Here is an 8,614-nt window from a genome sequence, read left to right as displayed (position 1 = left end):
TTATGTTAACAATCGCCGTCGAAAGTACGCTGTGATCCCAAGTATTATCCTGCAGATTCGCGACGTAAGACGTGACGTTATTCGGCTCTATTATACTTGATTCCTGCGGGGATTTTTTAATTGATTGTGTGGCATATTCCCGGTGTAATAATATGTGATGTTTCCTACCACATAAATCACAAAATTTGCGTGTACACGCTTACACACGATAACCAGTCTGCAAACAATTATAGCAACTGGCGGATTTCTGCACTATTTTTGTCTTTTCATCTATTGATAACCCTTTGAATTTATCACACCGATACAAAAGGTGTCCGGACCCGCACGCTGGACATTGAGCTGTTGTGCTTGCGGCATTTGATGTAACGCGAATGGACTTACGGCTACCTGCGTTACCTGCTGAGAATTCAGCCCTCGTGGCTGTTACCTGAATCTGCGAGCTAATATTATCTAAATAAGAAGACCGCTCTTCTAAAAACGTTGTGAACTTATTAAAAGTCACTCTATCGCTACCTATAATTCCTTTTTCCCATTCTCTAAGGGAAACTATATCTAATTTCCTGGCTAATATTGGCACGATTAAACTATCCCATAGTTCTACTGGCTCGTTCAATGATTTTAACGCCGCTAAATGATTGCGCGAATCATCCGCTAAATCCCGCAATGCAGTTGAAGACTGCTTTTGAATATTCGGCATGTCTAATAAAGCTCCTACATGATACTTTCTAAGGGCAGCCGAATTTTCATAACGCGCCTTCAAGGACTCCCAAGCTAATTTGTAATTAGCTTCCGATACTCCTAATGACTGAATTACCCTCGCGGCAGATCCCTTTAAGGCCGAATTTAAATAATGAAATTTTTGAACGTCTGAAAGTTCACTCTCATGCACTAAACTAACGAAGGTGTCTCTAAATTTGATCCAGTCGCTATAACTGCCATCGAATGATGGCAGTTGTATGGTCGGTAATTTTACTGCTGCTATTGAGTTAGTCAAAGCGGGAGAGGGTGCCTGTCCGGTGACTCTGCTATCTGATCTAGTATGCGCTTGCGCTTTTTCTATAAATGTTTCTACTTCTGCGATTAACGTAAAATACATTTCCTCAAATGCATCTCTGTCAGATGCGTGAGATGCCGCCGCCTCAGAACCATCAACCAAGCGTTCGATATGACTCTGTACCATATTATACCGATCATACAACCCTACATTCGCCTCTAATCGCTTTTGTAGCGCCCTCACCGATACTGCTGCCGCGGATTCACAAAAGTATTTATTAAATCGGGTTAACGCGGATTTGATTTGATCGCGCTCTATAGTTTATTTTTCAAGCTCCGCTTCCATTGTTACGCTATTAACTCAGATAAGAAATTGGAATTTGGCTTACGGAACAGGACTACTGATGACACTGCCTGATTGCGATGAATTGGTGAGTCGACCGTCGGCTGCTTTTCCTGCTGGTGACTGTTGCACAATCCTCTGCTGTTGGATGTTGCACGATGACCTGCTGGACGCTGAACGTTGTCCTCTGCTGCTTGGAAGCGACGCGAAGTCCTCTATGGCTGGGCCCGGTACGCTGTCCTCTGATGATGTGTGCTGATTCCCAATCAGCACTCTGCTCTCTGGATCGGCTGATCTTCCTCTTCGAAGATTCACTTTTACCGAACAAGTTCTGTCTTTCGAAAACACTAAATGTCACACACACTCTGATCACTGAAGTTGATCGTTGATGAGTCCTCCGGGATGAACTGACTTCGAATGAATTGCTACTTCAATTCGATTCTGCTTCACTGTTGCTGGCTCTGCATCCGGCTCGAAGGACCAATGTTAGGGTTTGGTCGAGCCCTGATTATTGCACTTCGTGCCGTCTAAAGTCTATTGGAGTCGAAAGACCACCCAATGTTTTTACGGATTGGGGCCGTGTAGAAACATTCACAGAATTGTATTAAAAATATAGTTTTTAATAAAAACGTGAGTGTGTGTGTGTAAACGGAGGTTATGTGTGTGTGTGTTCTAGTGTGTCGAATATTTATAAGTACTAAACTAGTTGTGTTCTATATTAACTGAACTCTGTATTATTCTGTATCTATGCTGTTTCAACTCTGAACTGTTAGTTATCTAAACTGTTAGCTATCTGTCAAATTTGTCATCTTCTAGCTTCGTTAACACCTCTGTCCTCCCTTCCATTGCGGCCTTAGCGTGGTACTTTTCTGGAAGGGGAACAGAAGTTCCTACGGGGGAGGACGGCATTCCGGGGAGAATCCGGGTTTTTCCAAAATCTTATGACGTCAGTCCCGGTCCGCGGGACCCGTTACTTCTAAGGGCCAGATCGCCCTCTGACCTTCTAAGCTGGGAGATTTATGACATGACCTGTGTCACTGAAGTCAAAAACTCTAAAGACTAGTGCAGCAATAAACAGATCTGCTAAAAACTACAAATTGTCACGTACCATCGTAGTGCTGGCACGCAGATGGTACGGATACTAAATTATGGGGTTCAAAAGTGACCATTCTCTCGTCATGTCGTAAACCTCATCTGTATGAAACTCTAACATTTCTCGAAGAAAGATTTATTACCCCGTATAGGCCGATGGTGGTTGGAAACCCAGGAGTATACTTTCGAAAATGTATACAGACCCGGAACAAGAATGGCACATGCGGATGCATTGAGTCGAAACCCTCAACCCATAGGCGTCGAAATAGCTTATGTTGATGTTACGGAGGCCGACTGGATTACTGCAGCACAAATGCAGGACGAGCAGTTATCACGGATAAGGACAGTTATGGAAAATAATGATCAATCGCCTGAAACGAAGCATTATTTTAAGGAGTACGTATTGAAGAAGAATAAATTGTATCGACGGTTACCAAACAAGAAGGAAGTTTGGGTAGTCCCGAAAAATGCAAGGCTACAGATATGCAGATTGTGTCACGATGATGTTGGACACTTAGGAACGGAAAAGACAATCGAACAGATCCAACGAAATTATTGGTTCGCCGGAATGAGACATTTCGTCGACAAATATGTGAAAGCGTGTTTGAGTTGTGCATATTATAAACACACTGCGGGCAAGAAGCAGTGCAAACTCAATGTGATAGAGAAAATCCTCGTACCATTTCATACAATTCATATCGACCACATGGGACCGTTCGTGACGAGCCGGAAGAAAAACAAGTATTTACTGGGAATAGTAGACGCATTTACAAAATTTACTATCGTAGAACCAGTAAAAAGCGTAAAGACACGACATACGGAAAAAGTGTTATTGGATTTGATGCACCTGTTTGGTGTTCCAACAAGAATAATAAGCGATCAAGGAACAAGTTTTACTTCACGAAGATTTGTTATCTTTTGTAGCACCTACGGAATCAAGCATGTACGTAATGTAGTAGCAACACCAAGAGCTAATGGTCAATGTGAAAGGTATAATAAAACTATTGTCGATGCGTTAGCTACTACTGCAGCAGCACAAGACCCGGCTGAATGGGACGGGCAGGTAAAGAAAATACAGAGTGCATTAAATACAATGCATAACAAGAGTATTAACACTACACCAATGAAAGCATTGATTGGGTGTGATACAAGAACGATTGCTGAGGGACCAATATTGAGCGCTTTGCAAGAAGAAGTAGACCGGCTGGATTTAACGGAATTAAGAGAAGAAATCAGCAGGCATATTACGAAAGATCAAGCAGCTCAGAAGGAACGTTACGATCGTAAACGAAGAGACGCTCGTAAATATACAGAAGGAGAGTTGGTGCTGGTTCAAATTACCAGTGAACCATCCACAGGAAGCAGCCGAAAATTATTGGCAAAGTATAAAGGACCGTTCCGGATACGGGCTGTCTTACCGAACGACAGGTATGAAGTTGAAGACCTACGAGAAGGGGTGAAGCGACTACGAACAGTCGTCGCCGCTGACAAAGTCAAGCCGTGGGTATCGATACAAGGAGATGAGCATGACAATGCTTGAGGAAGCAGATTTTATATCCTTTTTGTTCATGTATTTGTATCGTAGATGTAGTTCGGTGGTGGTTCATAATCATCATTAAAATTGTATAATATCTCACGTTTTTTTTTTCTAATGTGTAACAGAAGGAGAACAGAGCAGACAATCCCAAGGCGTAAGAACGCTTTGGAGGATTACAGAAACCACGAGGGCGAGGTTGTCCACGTTGCCCAACGATCAGGCAAGGTAGCAGGGGGTTACCGATGATGAGCGGCTATAGGGCCGAAACACTTGACGAATCAAGGGAAGCAGCAGGTGCAGCAACCCTGGCAAATTTAGGATGAAGGACACAACGTGTATCAAACAAAATGCTGAGCATGGATCGAGGGTATCCTAGGCATTGACCGAAAACGGTGCGTTACGCATCTCAGGTCAACATCACCTCAGACGGATACAAAGTGTGTCCCAAGGAGAGGGATGGCGGTCTGTAAGAGGTACTTAGTATACCCAGGACTGTAAAGTGATACAACGGTATCAGTAGTCGATTGTAAACAATACAACGGTATTGTGTTGCGACGGCAAGAGTTAATTTTACAAATGTTGTCATTGTAAAATCGTAAGAACACCGCCTTGGACGGACACGGGGAGTGTCTCAGGTAGAGGGGTGCAGCTGTAAGAGGCACGTAGTATGTCCTTGCTGGTAAGTGATACAAGGGTATCAGTAGTTGATCGTGAGCGGTACAACGGTATTGCGTTGCGACAACAAAGTAGTTTGAAATCGAAATAGTGATTTAAATGTAAGTCTGAGGACAGACCCAAGTCAGTATGGCCGAATGTAAGGAAATAGAAAATCGACAGACGATCGGCACGAGCCACGTGCTTTTTGTCAGTGCATTCCCCTTCCGCAGGGAAACTTTGCTGGGCCTAAGTGCCATAAACAACCATGCTGACGGGGGTGTCCTCAAGACGGGACCGTGTCTAGAGAGACATTCTTGTATTGGCATTTGCCGTGAGACGATTTCAGTAAAGCATTCAGTATTTCACATAAAACGCCCACTGTTCATTTAACGAAAACCTCACCTTTTATTTTTATTTAATCCGTTTCATCTTACAGATAGTGTTTTTTATAATCAACATAATGAAGTATGTATTTTTTTCGTGTTTATACTATTTTTTAAGATAGTTTTTCTCTCTTTCAGAACAAGGTCTCATGACTGCACTGCAGCAAATGCAGCTGCAGCAGCAGATGCAGCTGATGGGAGAAGAAATACGGGCGCAACAACAATCGCTGCAGCAGCAGCAGCAACAACAAGCACTGCAGCAGCAGCACCAGCAACAGGGGGAAGGCGCTAAGCCGTCGCGTGGTAAGCATAACAGATTCTATCACACAAATGATTAACACTACAACTACCGAAGGGATCAAAATTAATTGTTTAAAGTTTCTTATATGTACATTGAACGCTGGTAGTTCTAGTGTTAACAAATCCGTGTCGTACATAATAAAGAATTAATTCCAAAAATGTATAACCTATGTAACAGTTCAAATTTTACATTGCAGCGAGAGGAGTAGCCGCAGGGTCGCGGCGGAAGTCGTCGTACCACGGCAGACTGCGCGGCGGAAGGAGTGGCGGTGGAAGGGGGGGGGGGATAGACGGCCCTAAACACATTTATCAATTTTTTAATAACTAACCATAATCACTTTTTATTCATTTTTTAATAAAACAAAAATTGAAAAACGAATATCCATGTTGTCTTTTACTTAATTATGCTCATGACATTTACGCAGACAAAAAAAAGCCCAGAAGAACTGTCTCACAGTATCCTATACAATTCTCCCCATTCCACTAAAAAGCGTGAAATAAAATAATTTTCAGAAAAAAAAGCACCGACTTCGAAATGCACTAAAAAGTATAAAATAATTTCTATTTCCTAATGAAGTAATTTCTATTTCATTCAATCATACAATTACGTAACAGATATGAATGAAACCTATTTACTCGTTAGGTAGTACAGTATTGCCTCGAAACAAGCAACACGCTTGGGACCGGCCAGTTGCTTATTTCGAGGGTGGTATGCTATTCGGCTTGCCTTTGTTCCCGAGCGCGCCGACGGTAGCGGTAAACTATAAAGTAATCGGTCGAATAGCGATGTTATTCTTTAGACGAGGACAGAGCATAACATGCTTTCCCTTTTTAATACTAGTAAAAATTCGTGAATGGAACATGTACATAATACATATTGCCTCGAAACAGGCAACAGTTTCGAGCCTCGAAATTAGCAACTGGCCGATCCCGAGCGAGTTGCTTGTTACGAATCAATGTAGAATCAAATGAATGGATCAGGCTCTAATTCCTAACTTGTCACACTTCACCTTATTTTTTTACAATTATGTGAATATCAGTATACAGCTACATATGTATGTGTTGTGTTATTATTGTGTATTGTATATGTATAATTCATATAGTATTATTATATTGTATATTCTATATACTACATTACACTTAAATAATGTTTCATTTGATTGTTAAATAGATTTATTAAAATTATTAACTAGGCATTAAAATTAAAAAAAAAAACAAACCAGCACTATAATTTCAGAAAATATATTTTTCGTAATACTCCAAAATCGCTATGTGTTAGAGTGAGAAAACAATACATTTATTAAACTTAAATAATTTTTCCTCCAATTTTTTTTTATTTGTGTTACATATTATAAATTAATTAAAATTGTAGGTAAAAATATACCTGAACTTATTGATCATTGTCAATCATTAGATTTAAAAAAAAAAACATTGATATAATATAATTTCGGAGAATATACTTTTCATAATACGACAGAATCGCTATGCATCAGAGTGAGAAAACTATACATATGTTCTGTCCTCTTTCCACTATACTGTTCAGTCGACCGTGAAAATTTATGACTTCTTCGGTTTCGCGGACCTCTCACTCCTTCTCGGATCTCTCACTCGGCGGCGGACTTCAATCAAAGAAGTGGGGATAAAAATTTGCTAATTTCGAGGCTCGAAACTGTTGCTTGTTTCGAGGCAATACTGTATACTAAATACATTTCAACCTTTCGGAGGCGACGAAAAATTAAAAATACCTCAGTAAACGTTGCTGCCAATAACCGGTTGATTGTGGTATGGCGTATTGGAAATTAATAAATCCTGAGAAAGAATACGTACCATTATAGATATACAGTACTGATTCGTAACAAGCAACAGTTTTGTGATTCGTAACAGGTAAATTTCTATCCCCTCTTCTTTGTTTGAAGTCGGCCGCTGAGTGAGAGATCCGAGAAAGAGTGAGAGGTCCGCGAAACCGAAGAAGTCATTTTTCACGATCGACTGAACAGTTTAGTGGAAAGAGGACAGAACATATATATTGTTTTCTCACTCTGATGCATAGCGATTCTGTCGTTCATTCATTTAATCCTACATCGATTCGCAATAAGCTACTGGTAATAAGCCACTCGCTCGGGTTTGGGCAGTTGCTTGTAACGAATCTGGTATATTATTCTATTCACAAAAATTTACTACTATTAAAAAGATAAAGCATGCTATGTTCTGACCTTGTCTAAAGAATAACATCGCTGCTCGACCGATTACTTTATAGTTTACCGCTACCGTCGTCGCGCTCGGGAACAAAGACAAGCCGAAAATATACCTGATTCGTAACAAGCAACTCGCCAGACCCGAGCGAGTTGCTTATTCCGAATCAATACTGTATCTGGTAATATACGTAAATTTAACGACTGCATCTTCATTTCCCAACGTTTCTGATATAAATGAAATTGAATTGACTTCGTTCGCATGTGGAAGCCATGGATCTAAGAACCTATAAACGGAGCCCACGGCGCGGGAATTACCAAATTTGCGGCAGATGGGCTCTATCTTTATAGTATATGCGGCGATCGAGTCTTTCCATCGCATACTCTATGAATCTAGCCCTTTGCGGACTACCGCCGCATATATGCGTTATGCGTAAATCATCAAATTGGCCGAAGAACTCTTATATGCGTTTGACGAAAACAGTTGATTGAGCCGAGAAACGCACATATGTGTCCCACGTAAATGCGTGGCTATGGTCCGCGAAAACAACTGATAGAGCCGAGAAACGCGTACATGTGTGCTTGCACGTAAATCTGTGCATGTACATATAATATGTCCAGAATTTGACTTGGAATGCTATGAACGAAAACCGCGTTTAAGCAGAAATATGCGCTGGCAATTTTTAATGACTATCGCGGCAGGAGCTCGGCCCCACGGTACGGTTCACTTCGAACCGTCCCGTTTGCAAAGGGCTAGATAGACCATAGTTATAATAAATAATTAACAGATAGGCAACTAACTCGGTGTAGTGTTAGGAAAGTGTTGTGAGAGTGCAGTGAAGTGCTAGGAGTGTTGCGGGTACAGGGGAATATACGTGACCACGTGCGCGAGTGCAGAAGAACAGTGCAAAGCGGGAAAATGACGGAAAGGTGCTGGAAGAACTGTGGAAAACGCTCCAGCACTCTGGAAACTCCGAAGACACAATGATGGTGGAGAAAAGGGGCCGCACTGAGAATAACCAGAATATCCAGCATGGCGAGGGAAGGAACGCTGCGAACATTTGGAGAGCGGCCCTAAAGGGTGAAGAAAAAAGGATGCAGCAACAAGCAAGACGGC

The sequence above is a fragment of the Megachile rotundata genome, chromosome 2 (genome assembly GCF_050947335.1).
Source record: "Megachile rotundata isolate GNS110a chromosome 2, iyMegRotu1, whole genome shotgun sequence".
Taxonomy (NCBI): domain Eukaryota; kingdom Metazoa; phylum Arthropoda; class Insecta; order Hymenoptera; family Megachilidae; genus Megachile; species Megachile rotundata.
This window is presented reverse-complemented; position numbering follows the sequence as displayed.